This window comes from Ranitomeya variabilis, chromosome 3 (genome assembly GCF_051348905.1).
Source record: "Ranitomeya variabilis isolate aRanVar5 chromosome 3, aRanVar5.hap1, whole genome shotgun sequence".
NCBI classification, from domain to species: domain Eukaryota; kingdom Metazoa; phylum Chordata; class Amphibia; order Anura; family Dendrobatidae; genus Ranitomeya; species Ranitomeya variabilis.
In genome coordinates this window covers 770,834,468-770,849,306 of record NC_135234.1, presented here as the reverse complement: position 1 = coordinate 770,849,306, position 14,839 = coordinate 770,834,468, and positions in this window count along the sequence as shown.

Sequence of the window (14,839 nt, the reverse complement as noted above, 5' to 3'; positions counted from 1 at the left end):
CTTATACACAGTATTCCGACCCCATAGCCTCCAAACTGATGGCTCCAACACTGTAATCCCCACACTGTATGATGCCCCTCTAGATAGCCTCCATATAGTATAATGCATATAATGCACCAGATCATCCTCAATATAGTATAATGCACCAGATAGTCCTCAATATAGTATAATGCACTCCCCATAGGCCTACTCTATATTGTATAATGCACCCCCATAGGCAGACTCTATAGCACAAAGCAGCACCCATAGGCTGACCCTGTAGTATAAGGTAGCACCGGCAGGCCGACCCTGTAGTATAAAGCAGCACCCCTATAGGCAGACCCTGTAGTATAAGACAGCACCCCTATAGGCCGACCCTGTAGTATATGGCAGCATCCCTATAGGCAGACCCTGTAGTATAAGACAGCACCCCCATAGGCAGTCCCTGTTCTATAAGGCAGCACCCCTATAGGCAGACTCTGTAGTATAAGGCAGCACCTCCATAGGCAGACCCTATAGTATAAGGCAGCACCCCTATAGGCAGACCCTGTAGTATAAGGCAGACACCCCATAGGCAGACCCTGTAGTATAATGCAGACCCCCCAAAGGCAGACCCTGTAGTATAAGGCAGACCCCCCACAGGCAGATCCTGTAGCATTAGGCTGAACCCCATAGGCAGACCCTGTAGTATTAGGCAAACCCCCCACAGGCAGACCCTGTAGTATTAGGCAGACCCCCCATAGGCAGACCCTGTAGTATTAGGCATACCTCCATAGGCAGACCCTGTAGTATTGGGCAGACCCCCCCTCATAGGCAGACCCTGTAGTATTAGGCAGACCCCCCATAGGCAGACCCTGTAGTATTAGGCAGACCCCCCTCATAGGCAGACCCTGTAGTGTTAGGCAGACCCCTCCATAGGCAGACCCTGTAGTATTAGGCAGACCCTCCTCATAGGCAGACCCTGTAGAATTAGGCAGAGCCCCCCCATAGGCAGACCCTGTAGTATTAGGCAGACCCCCTATAGGCAGACCCTGTGGTATTAGGCAGACCCCCCATATGCAGACCCTATAGTATTAGGCAGAGCCCCCCATAGGCAGACCCTGTAGTATTAGGCAGACCCCCCTATAGGCAGACCCTGTGGTATTAGGCAGACCCCCCCATAGGCAGACTCTGTATCCCCGGTAGCTACGCTACTAGACAGACCCCAGAAGACTGCAGAGAGAGCTGGAGAGACAGACCTCAAAAGACTGCAGAGAAAGGTGGAGAGACAGACCCCAAAAGACTGCAGAGAGAGCTGTAGACACAGACCCCAAAAGACTGCAGAGAAAGCTGGAGAGACAGACCCCAAAAGACTGCCGAGAAACGTGGAGAGATAGACCCCAAAAGACAGCAGAGAAAGGGGGAGAGACAGACCCCAAAAGACTGCAGAGAGAGCTGTAGAGACAGACCCCAAAAGACTGCAGAGAAAGGGAGAGACAGACCCCAAAAGACTGCAGAGAAAGGTGGGAGAGACAGACCCCAAAAGATTGCAGAGAAAGGTGGGAGAGACAGACCCCAAAAGACTGCAGAGACAGGTAGGAGAGACAGACCCCAAAAGGCTGCAGAGAAAGGTGGGAGAGACAGACCCCAAAAGATTGCAGAGAAGGGTGGGAGAGACAGACCCCAAAAGACTGCAGAGACAGGTGGGAGAGACAGACCCCAAAAGGCTGCAGAGAAAGGTGGGAGAGACAGACCCCAAAAGACTGCAGAGACAGGTGGGAGAGACAGACCCCAAAAGGCTGCAGAGAAAGGTGGGAGAGACAGACCCCAAAAGACTGCAGAGAAAGGAGGAGAGACAGACCCCAAAAGACTGCAGAGAAAGGTGGGAGAGACAGACCCCAAAAGACTGCAGAGAAAGGTGGGAGAGACAGACCCCAAAAGACTGCAGAGAAAGGTGGAGAGACAGACCCCAAAAGACTGCAGAGAGAGCTGTAGAGACAGACCCCAAAAGACTGCAGAGAAACGTGGAGAGACAGACCCCAAAAGACTGCAGAGAAAGGTGGAGAACAGACCCCAAAAGACTGCAGAGAGAGCTGGAGAGACAGACCCCAAAAGACTGCAGAGAAAGCTGGAGAGACAGACCCCAAAAGACTGCAGAGAAATGTGGAGAGACAGACCCCAAAAGACTGCAGAGAAAGGGGGAGAGACAGACCCCAAAAGACTGCAGAGAAAGGTGGAGAGACATACCCCAAAAGACTGCAGAGAGAGCTGGAGAGACAGACCTCAAAAGACTGCAGAGAAAGGTGGAGAGACAGACCCCAAAAGACTGCAGAGAGAGCTGTAGATACAGACCCCAAAAGACTGCAGAGAAAGGTGAAGAGACAGACCCCAAAAGACTGCAGAGAAAGGGGGAGAGACAGACCCCAAAAGAGTGCAGAGAGAGCTGGAGAGACAGACCTCAAAAGACTGCAGAGAAAGGTGGAGAGACAGACCCCAAAAGACTGCAGAGAGAGCTGTAGATACAGACCCCAAAAGACTGCAGAGAAACGTGGAGAGACAGACCCCAAAAGACTGCAGAGAAAGGGGGAGAGACAGACCCCAAAAGACTGCAGAGAGAGCTGTAGAGACAGACCCCAAAAGACTGCAGAGAAAGGGAAAGACAGTCCACAAAAGTCTGCAGAGAAAGGCGGGAGAGACAGACCCCAAAAGACTGCAGAGAAAGGTGGAGAGACAGACCCCAAAAGACTGTAGAGAAAGGTGGGAGAGACAGACCCCAAAAGATTGCAGAGAAAGGTGGAGAGACAGACCTCAAAAGACTGCAGAGAAAGGAGGAGAGACAGACCCCAAAATACTGCAGAGAAAGGTGGGAGAGACAGACCCCAAAAGACTGCAGAGAGAGCTGGAGAGACAGACCCCAAAAGACTGCAGAGAAAAGAGGAGAGACAGACCCCAAAAGACTGCAGAGAAAGGAGGAGAGACAGACCCCAAAAGACTGCAGAGAAAGGAGGAGAGACAGACCCCAAAATACTGCAGAGAAAGGTGGGAGAGACAGACCCCAAAAGATTGCAGAGAAAGGTGGAGAGACAGACCTCAAAAGACTGCAGAGAAAGAAGGAGAGACAGACCCCAAAAGACTGCAGAGAAAGGTGGAGAGACAGACCCCAAAAGACTGCAGAGAAAGCTGGGAGAGACAGACCCCAAAGGACTGCAGAGAACGGAGGGAGAGACAGACCCCAAAAGACTGCAGGGGAAGCTGGAGAGGAAGACCCCAAAAGACTGCAGCATGAATTACAGACATAAATATCAAGGTGGTCCTACAAAGTACTGACTCAGGGGGCTGAAAACAACTGCACCTCACAATCTTCTGTCATATGATGTCACCACCAATGGTCCAAAGGTAAAATACCATATTCTAGTGGACAACCCCAAGAATAATTTTCTGCAACTGAAAACCCCTTTAAGCCCATTTACACTTTACGAGACATCCAGCCGAATTGTTGACTCTTCCTTGAACCGTTCTGTTTATTCCCACCGCTGATCCTTCAGCAGGTGCACACACATATGAGAAAGGAAGGTCCTAATCTCCAGCGCCGTCCTGCAGCTTTGTCGTGTTGTCACATCATTTCCTGTCCTGAGAGCCAAAACTTTACACTCAGGTGTTTGGACTTTCCAACAACATCGAAAACATCACAGCATGGAAACCCTCGGTCCGCCGGCCTCGTACTGAGGAGACAGTGTTATTCCCCCCATTTCTGCCCTAAGATGTGGTGCGAGGTAGAAGAAAGGAAAAGTAAGAGAGACACGAACTGGGGGTCAAGAGGAGCTACAAATGTCAAAACAAGACGTACAGGGGGCATTGTAATGAGGGGATCAACATAAGGTCCAACATTGGTTTAAACGTGTATAGTGTGTGTCTGTTGATGGATTGGCCCATCAGAGACTCTGTGATGCAGAGCACTGGACAGCAGGAACCAGAATACTACCCCTAAACCACCAGCGATTTGATTAGGACTGGAGATTAGGAACTGAGGCATCAAATCACTGACCACTAGGGACTAAATTACCAAATTACTGACCACAAAGGGCTAAATTACTAAATTAAAAACACCAGGGAATGAATTACCAAACCGCTGACCACCAGGGACTGAATCACCATATCACTGACAGTAATTTACAGGGTGCCAAGCAGTTCTTTTTCCTCTTCAATGGGTAATGTTTACACATTTGGGGAGCAGTGGCTTTAAGTATGGATGCAGTGTTTATATATTACCTCTTGGATCCATCGGTGGGAATGAATATGAATAAAATAACTAGCAAGATGGTTCATGGGTTTTGATAAGGCATTTGGTCTACTTGTGTGAGCCTTGCTTGCCATATGGCTCACTGAATTAACAATTGAGGAACCATATCCCTTTTCTTTAAACCTCTGCAAGCCATTTCTTATAATGTGAGCTTGAAATCCAACACACTGCTACTGTCAATGGTCATGAAATGAGTTATAGACTGAAAGTCTTTATATTTTGTTATCAATTGAAACATCAAATCTAAATATACAATTCTCTCAACAGAGACAGTGTCCTGTAAAAGAAAGGTTCCATGTGTTTTGATTGAAATACTCATTAAAGGATAGGATCTACTCCTCAGTTCCTGTCCTTATAAAGAAAATATTGATATATCTTTTGTACAATATGATTTTGTCTAATCAGCCATGTTGGAATTATATATATAGAGTCTTTTGAAATTGCCAATAAAGAAGTTGACAAACTAGGCGCGGATGAAGTGCCCATTACGGTCCCACGTTTTTGTATGAAAAATTGTGACTCAAACACAAGCAAGTTGTGGGTAAGGGTAAACTCAATACCATCAATTGTAATCTGTTTCTATTTGATAGGCATGTCTTTATTTCACCTGTGCACAAATTAATCAGGAGAGCACCTTAGACGCTGTTTGATGCACACCAACCAATCTAAATATGTATTATCTTTGCTTTTTTAATTTAGCTGATGAAGACCAATCACTAAAGAATAAACTAGCAAAGAATAAATCACTAGGGACTTAATCACCAAACTACTGACCACTACTGGATCCTTCTATTCAGTGAGCAATAAGTAGCCACCAAAGGTTAGTCTGAGAGTCTGAGCACAGATATACAGTTAGGTATTTGGACAGAGACAACATTTTTCTTATTTTGGTTATAGACATTACCACAATGAATTTTAAACAAAACAATTCAGATGCAGTTGAAGTTCAGACTTTCAGCTTTCATTTGAGGGTATCCACATTAAAATTGGATGAAGGGTTTAGGAGTTTCAGCTCCTTAACATGTGCCACCCTGTTTTTAAAGGGACCAAAAGTAATTGGACAATTGACTCCAAGGCTATTTCATGGACAGGTGTAATCCCTTCGTTATGTCATTCTCAATTAAGCAGATAAAAGGTCTGGAGTTGATTTGAGATGTGGTGCTTGCATTTGGAAGGTTTTGCTGTGAAGTAAACATGCGGTCAAAGGAGCTCTCCATGCAGGTGAAACAAGCCATCCTTAAGCTGCGAAAACAGAAAAAACCCATCCGAGAAATTGCTACAATATTAGGAGTGGCAAAATCTACAGTTTGGTCCATCCTGATAAAGAAAGAAAGCACTGGTGAACTCATCAATGCAAAAAGACCTGGGCGCCCACGGAAGACAACAGTGGTGGATGATCGCAGAATAATCTCCATGGTGAAGAGAAACCCCTTCACAACAGCCAACCAAGTGAACAGCACTCTCCAGGAGGTCGGCGTATCAATATCCAAATCTACCATAAAGAGAAGACTGCATGAAAGTAACTACAGAGGGTTCACTGCACGGTGCAGCCACTCATAAACATCAGGAAGAAAAAGGCTAGACTGGACTGTGCTAAAAAACATCTAAAAAAGCCAGCACAGTTCTGGAAGAACATTTTTTGGACAGATGAAACCAATTTTTTTCATTTCAATTTTTTCATTTCATTTTTTTCATGTTTTTCTTTGTTATTTTTATATTTTTTTCATTTTTTCATTTCTTCTTTTTTCATTTTTTTGTTACCAATTTATTCCATAGGAGGTTTCATCCTCAAGTACAAAAAGTTGGAATCCATTTTGTCAACCCCCCCCCTTTTAATTTATTCTTTTCAGTTTATATTCATTTTTTAATTTCATTAGTCCATTTCATTTTCTTTATTTCATTACTTTTATTTCATTTCTTTTCTTTGACTTATTCCTTATTTTCATTAAGGTTTGGACTCCTACCATATTGTTATACTGTATCTCATGTGATTGCTGTATATTCATTATTGTGATGTGTCCACTCGTGCAGCCTGGTGCCCTACAAGGTTGGCTTTGCTTTGCACTCCCATACAAGGTCCATTTGGATGTAGCATATTTTCCCTAAACATCTCTCTCATCCCAAAATAGGGGGGACACACTGGGAACTACTCAGATAACAGACGCTGATGTTCCCCCATTATGCACAGCATACTAACATAGACCAATGGGGCCACACGGTTTGATGCACGAGCGCCAAGTATTCACACTCAGACCCACACTATATCTTGCCTACACAGCCCGATCAGTGTACAGACGCAGGCGCTGTGAACCAGCGCCCTGCCTAGTATGGTGTGCGCAGGCGCCGCTTTGCCTGTCCACACACAGGGAGGAAACTCTCGTGCGCAGGCGCCGGCTCTCGTAAACAGATGCAGGCGCTGCATACCAGCACTCTGACATATGTGATGTGCGCAGGCGCCGCTCTTCCTGCCCACACATAGTGAGGGAACTTTAGTGCGCAGGCGCCGGCGTCCCCTCGCACTTCCAGTCATAAGACCGGCTGGGGAAACAGATAAAACGCCGGGCCACACTGAACACACCGAGCTGCCTCACCGCCGTGACACAGGACTGTCGGCTTCCTCCACTACGCCACCAACGCTTGCTTCTGACCTGCACACAGGACCAGGACGTGAGACCACAGCACAATAATCTGATAAGTATAACTTCATCCTTATGAACCCTTTAGCTCATATCACCATCCCTTTTATACAGGTGCATTAATCGTGTATCTACAGGCAGCATTTCCTATTATACAGAGGAGACACCTCTACAACCAGTGGCCAGCACTTGGGTGGTCCCCTGCATTAATTAGTGACACAGGTACTGAGTAATACCTTGAATAGGCGTTATAACGGGTCCTCCGTACCATTCCCTATATGAGACATGGTCCCATTTATAATTACTCCCCCCTTCTCTTCCCTTGCACATAGCACTATACCCCCATATTACGTCTGGGACACTGCTAAACATACTGAACGGATACAAGCTGACATCCAGTATTGACTGCATCCACAGGACAGGTATTCCAATAGCTCCGTATACCCCACAGTTTAACCAGTCTATATCATTGGGCCTTATTGTTCTTATATGGATATATATATATATTGCAGCTACAAGTCCCGGTCCAGCCGCTTATACGGTCTTTGTGCATGGGCTTATGTTCACTAGCACTCCTGCTAGGTCAGTATCTCTATGATGTACTATTCTATTTGGTGTGGGGATATAAGTAACCGGGCTCCAAAGAGGGAATTACTACCATTACTATCAATATTATATTATGTACTATATATACATGTGTCGGGTGCAGGGCCCCCACAAACACAACCCCCCCCCCCCCTCTGCCGTGGACCTTGTGGCTCTGCTGCCTCCTTATGCTATATTGTTCTATATTGTTCTTTTCAGGTTATGCTTCTTCATCGCTTTATTTGACTCACCAAACATAAAGGGTCCTTTCTTTGTATGCAATACAGTTCTAACAGGGTATGTTCTTCCTCCACAATTGTTCTCTCCAGATCCAACATGAACTCCTCCTCTCAAGTGTCTAGCAATTCATGTTTTGTTGAAATATATGATTCCCAGTCGTTAACCTTTATAGAATATGTCCAACTATCGGCGATTGTATCACCGTGATATGGATTATTTTCTTCTTCTGTGTACAATTGTAAATATGTATATACTTACCTGTGAGTGACATTGTTTTATCTTCTACTTGTTACAGCGATTTTGTGAACAAGGCTACGGGTTGGCCGAAACGTCAATTCGCCAAGTACCTTTTTCCTCTGACACAAATTTAATAAACTTTTGGTATTAAGCATTTGAAAACCATACGAGTGCAGTGATCTTTTGAATTTGAAACCAAGATCAACCTCTACCAGAATGATGGAAAGAGAAAAGTATGGCGAAGGCGTGGTACAGCTCATGATCCAAAGCCTACCACATCATCTGTAACCACGGCGGAGGCAGTGTGATGGCTTGGGCATGCATGGCTGCCAGTGGCACTGGGTCACTAGTGGTTATGGATGATGTGACACAGGAATGAATTCTGAGGTCTTCAGAGCCGCCATACTGTGTGCTCAGATCCAGCCAAATGCAGCAAACTGATTGGTCGTCGTTTCATACTACAGATGGACAATGACCCAAAACATAAAGCCAAAGCAAACCAGGAGTTTATTAAAGCAAAGAAGTGGAATATTCCTGAATGGCCAAGTCAGTCACCTGATCTCAACCCAATTGAGCAGCATTTCACTTGTTAAAGACTAAACTTCAGACAGAAAGGCCACAAACAACCAGCAACTGAAAACCACCGCAGTGAAGGCCTGGCCGAGCATCAAAAAGGAGGAAACACAGCGTCTGGTGATGTCCATGAGTTCAAGACTTCAGGCAGTCATTGCCAACAAAGGGTTTTCAACCAAGTACTAGAAATGAACATTTTATTTAAAATTATTGAATCTGTCCAATTACTTTTGGTCCCTTTAAAAACAGGGTGGCACATGTTAACAAGCTGAAACTCCTAAACCCTTCATCCAATTTTAATGTGGATACCCTCAAATGAAAGCTGAAAGTCTGAACTTCAACTGCATCTGAATTGTTTTGTTTAAAATTCATTGTGGTAATGTCTATAATCAAAATAAGAAAAATGTTGTCTCTGTCCAAATATATATGGACCTAACTGTATCCAGTCTTCCTACAGAGGATACTATACATGCACACTTGACTGAGCTGAGTGTTCATATTTATGGGGGGGTTGAGAGAGAACGCTGTTGGCTTCTTGAAATATTTATTTATTTTCCAGAAGGAGGAAAACTAGCTCTGGTGCCACTTCCAATGAATGTCGGACCCTATGAAACCAAAACGTGTACTCCTTTCAAGAGTCCAATGGGTCTATCCATCTCCCCACTGTTATGACCCCAATGGCAGAGGGTCTCAGAAATAAATACCAAGTCTGCAAACACAAAAAACCAGCTCATAGGGCAGTGGTAACTGGGCTGACCGTATATCTAATCCTAGCACCACAAATAGCAGCAGCCGGGGAACGTGCCTACGTTGGTTCTAGACGTCTCGCGCCAGCCGGAGAACTAACTAACCCTAGAAGGGAAAAGATAGACCTTTCTTGCCTCCAGAGAAAAGACCCCAAAAGTTGGATACAAGCCCCCAACAAATAATAACGGTAAGGTAAGAAGAAAAGACAAACGTAAGAATGAACTAGATATTTAGCAAAGAGAGGCCCACTAATAGCAGAATATAGTAAGATGACTTATACGGTCAGCAAAAACCCTATCAAAATTTCCACGCTGGATATTCAAGAACCCCCGAACCGTCTAACGGCCCGGGGGGAGAATACCAGCCCCCTAGACCTTCCAGCAAAATCAGGAATCACATTTAGTACAAGCTGGACAAAAATAAGAGCAATACAAATAACCAAAAAAACAAGGAAGCAGGACTTAGCTTAATTTTGCAAAAACCAGGACCAGCAGACAGGAGCAAACAGAAAGGACTGATTACAACGATGCCAGGCACCAGACTGAGAATTCAGGAAGTTCAAATAGCAACACCCCTGAACTAACGACCCAGGTGGGTGCCAAACTGAGGAAAGACAATCCCAGAGTCATATCACTAGTGACCACAAGAGGGAGCCAAAAAAGTCTAATTCACAACAGTACCCCCCCTTTAAGGAGGGGTCACCGAACCCTCACCAAGACCACCAGGGCGATCAGGATGAGCAGCGTGAAAGGCACGAACTAAGTCGGCCGCATGCACATCAGAGGCAACCACCCAGGAATTATCCTCCTGACCATAGCCCTTCCACTTGACCAGATACTGAAGCCTCCGCCTGGAGAGACGAGAATCCAAGATCTTCTCCACCACGTACTCCAACTCGCCCTCAACCAAGACCGGAGCAGGAGGCTCAACAGAAGGAACCACAGGTACAACGTACCGCCGCAACAAAGACCTATGGAACACGTTGTGAATGGCAAACGACACCGGAAGATCCAAGCGAAAGGACACAGGATTAAGGATTTCCAATATCTTGTAAGGACCGATGAAGCGAGGCTTAAATTTAGGAGAGGAGACCTTCATAGGAACAAATCGAGAAGACAGCCATACCAAATCCCCAACACGAAGTCGGGGACCCACACCGCGGCGGCGGTTGGCAAAACGCTGAGCCTTCTCCTGTGACAACTTCAAGTTGTCCACCACATGATTCCAGATCTGCTGCAACCTATCCACCACGGAATCTACCCCAGGACAGTCAGAAGGCTCCACATGTCCCGAGGAAAAACGGGGATGGAAACCAGAGTTGCAGAAAAATGGCGAAACCAAAGTAGCGGAACTAGCCCGATTATTAAGGGCAAACTCAGCCAACGGCAAGAAGGTCACCCAATCATCCTGATCTGCCGAAACAAAACACCTCAAATAAGCCTCCAGAGTCTGATTAGTTCGCTCCGTTTGTCCATTAGTCTGAGGATGAAAGGCAGACGAAAATGACAAATCAATGCCCATCTTAGCACAAAAGGATCGCCAGAACCTGGAAACAAACTGGGATCCTCTGTCAGACACAATATTCTCAGGAATGCCATGTAAACGAACCACATTCTGAAAGAACAAAGGAACCAGATCGGAAGAGGAAGGCAGCTTAGGCAAAGATACCAAATGGACCATCTTGGAAAAGCGATCACATACCACCCAGATGACAGACATGCCCTGAGACACCGGAAGATCTGAAATGAAATCCATGGAAATGTGTGTCCAAGGCCTCTTCGGGACAGGCAAGGGCAAGAGCAACCCGCTGGCACGAGAACAGCAAGGCTTAGCTCGAGCACACGTCCCACAGGACTGCACAAATGACCGCACATCCCGTGACAAGGAAGGCCACCAAAAGGACCTAGCCACCAGATCTCTGGTGCCAAAAATTCCCGGATGCCCTGCCAACACCGAGGAATGAACCTCGGAAATGACTCTGCTGGTCCACTTATCCGGGACAAACAGTCTGTCAGGTGGACAAGACTCAGGCCTATCAGCCTGAAATCTCTGCAACACACGTCGCAAATCCGGAGAAATGGCTGACAAGATAACTCCCTCTTTAAGAATACCAACTGGTTCTACGACTCCAGGAGAGTCAGGCACAAAGCTCCTTGAAAGAGCATCAGCCTTCACATTCTTTGAACCTGGTAAATACGAGACCACAAAGTCAAAACGGGAGAAAAACAATGACCAACGGGCCTGTCTAGGATTCAGGCGTTTAGCAGACTCGAGATACATCAGATTTTTGTGATCAGTCAAGACCACCACACGATGCTTAGCACCCTCGAGCCAATGACGCCACTCCTCAAATGCCCACTTCATGGCCAGCAACTCCCGATTGCCAACATCATAATTTCGCTCAGCAGGCGAAAACTTCCTAGAGAAAAAGGCACATGGTCTCATTACAGAGCAACCAGGGCCTCTCTGCGACAAAACGGCCCCTGCCCCAATCTCAGAAGCATCCACTTCAACCTGAAAGGGAAGTGCGACATCAGGCTGGCACAAAACAGGCGCTGAAGTAAACCGGCGCTTCAACTCTTGGAAAGCTTCCACGGCTGCAGGAGCCCAGTTAGCAACATCAGAACCTTTCTTGGTCATATCCGTCAAAGGTTTAACAACGCTAGAAAAATTAGCGATAAAACGACGGTAGAAGTTAGCAAAACCCAAGAACTTCTGAAGACTCTTAACTGACGTGGGTTGAGTCCAATCATGAATAGCTCGGACCTTGACTGGGTCCATCTCCACCGCAGAAGGGGAAAAAATAAAACCCAAAAAGGGAATCTTCTGTACTCCAAAGAGACACTTTGAGCCTTTAACAAACAAAGCATTCTCACGCAAGACCTGAAACACCATCCTGACCTGCTCTACATGCGAGTCCCAATCATCAGAAAAAAACAGAATATCATCCAGATAAACAATCATAAATTTATCCAGATACTTCTGGAAAATATCATGCATAAAGGACTGAAACACTGAAGGAGCATTAGAGAGCCCAAAAGGCATCACCAAGTACTCAAAATGACCTTCGGGCGTATTAAATGCTGTTTTCCATTCATCTCCTTGCTTAATGCGCACAAGGTTGTACGCACCACGAAGATCTATCTTGGTGAACCACTTGGCACCTTTAATCCGGGCAAACAAGTCCGACAACAGAGGCAAAGGATACTGAAATTTAACCGTGATTTTATTCAGAAGCCGATAGTCAATACAAGGTCTCAAAGATCCGTCCTTCTTGGCCACAAAAAAGAATCCCGCACCAAGAGGGGAAGAGGATGGACGGATATGCCCCTTCTCCAGAGATTCCTTGATATACGAACGCATTGCGGTATGCTCAGGTACAGACAGATTAAATAGTCTTCCCTTAGGAAATTTACTACCTGGAATCAAATCTATAGCGCAGTCACAGTCCCTATGAGGAGGCAGAGCACTGGACCTGGACTCGCTGAATACATCCTGAAAATCAGACAAATACTCAGGAACTTCCGAAGGAGTAGAGGAAGCAATAGACACCGGTGGGGAATCACCATGAATTCCCTGACAGCCCCAACTTGACACAGACATTGCCTTCCAATCCAAGACTGGATTGTGGGTCTGTAACCATGGCAGACCCAAAACGACCAAATCATGCATTTTATGCAGAACAAGAAAACGAATCACCTCCCGATGTTCAGGAGTCATGCACATGGTTACCTGTGTCCAAAACTGCGGTTTATTTTCCGCCAATGGCGTAGCATCAATACCTCTAAGAGGGATAGGATTTACCAAAGGCTCCAGAACAAAACCACAGCGCTTGGCAAACGACAGATCCATAAGACTCAGGGCAGCACCTGAATCCACAAACGCCATAACAGGGTAGAAAGACAATGAGCAAATTAAAGTCACAGACAAAATAAATTTAGGTTGCAAATTACCAATGGCGACAGGACTAACAACCCTTGTTGGGCGTTTAGAGCATGCTGATATAACATGTGTAGAATCACCACAGTAAAAACACAACCCATTCTGACGTCTATGATTTTTATGTTCATTTCTAGTCTGAATTCTACCACATTGCATTAAATCAGGTGTTTGTTCAGACAACACCACAAGAGGATTAGCGGCTTTGCACTCCCGCAAACGCCGGTCAATTTGAATAGCCAGCGCCATGGAATCATTTAGACTTGTAGGGATGGAGAAACCCACCATCACATTCTTAATGGCTTCAGAAAGGCCATTTCTGAAATTTGCGGCCAGAGCACACTCATTCCACTGAGTAAGCACGGACCATTTCCGAAATTTTTGGCAATACACTTCAGCTTCATCCTGGCCCTGAGAAATAGCCAGCAAGGCTTTTTCTGCCTGAATTTCAAGATTGGGTTCCTCGTAAAGCAATCCGAGCGCCAGAAAAAACGCATCAATATTTGCCAATGCCGGATCTCCTGGCGCTAGCGAGAAAGCCCAATCCTGAGGGTCGCCCCGCAAGAAAGAGATAACAATTTTAACTTGCTGAGCTGAGTCTCCAGACGAACGGGGTCTCAGAGATAGAAACAATTTACAATTATTCCTGAAATTCCTAAACTTAAATCGGTCTCCAGAGAACAGTTCAGGAATAGGTATTTTAGGTTCAGACATAGGACTACTGGTAACAAAATCTTGTCTGCCCTGCACACGAGCAGCAAGCTGGTCCACACTTGTAATCAAGGTCTGGACATTCATGTCTGCAGCAAGCTCAAGCCACTCAGAGGTAAAGGGGAGGAAGAAAGAGAGGAAAAAAAAAAAAACCTCAGAATTTCCTTTCTTATTATCCCACTTCTGCAATGCATTAAACATTCAATGTTGGCCTGGCATACTGTTATGACCCCAATGGCAGAGGGTCTCTGCAATAAATACCAAGTCTGCAAACACAAAAAACCAGCTCATAGGGCAGTGGTAACTGGGCTGACCGTATATCTAATCCTAGCACCACAAATAGCAGCAGCCGGGAAACGTGCCTACGTTGGTTCTAGACGTCTCGCGCCAGCCGGAGAACTAACTAACCCTAGAAGGGAAAAGATAGACCTTTCTTGCCTCCAGAGAAAAGACCCCAAAAGTTGGATACAAGCCCCCAACAAATAATAAAGGTGAGGTAAGAAGAAAAGACAAACGTAAGAATGAACTAGATATTTAGCAAAGAGAGGCCCACTAGCTAATAGCAGAATATAGTAAGATGACTTATACGGTCAGCAAAAACCCTATCAAAATTTCCACGCTGGATATTCAAGAACCCCCGAACCGTCTAACGGCCCGGGGGGAGAATACCAGCCCCCTAGAGCTTCCAGCAAAATCAGGAATCACATTTAGTACAAGCTGGACAAAAATAAGAGCAATACAAATAACCAAAAAAACAAGGAAGCAGGACTTAGCTTAATTTTGCAAAAACCAGGACCAGCAGACAGGAGCAAACAGAAAGGACTGATTACAACGATGCCAGGCACCAGACTGAGAATTCAGGAAGTTCAAATAGCAACACCCCTGGACTAACGACCCAGGTGGGTGCCAAACT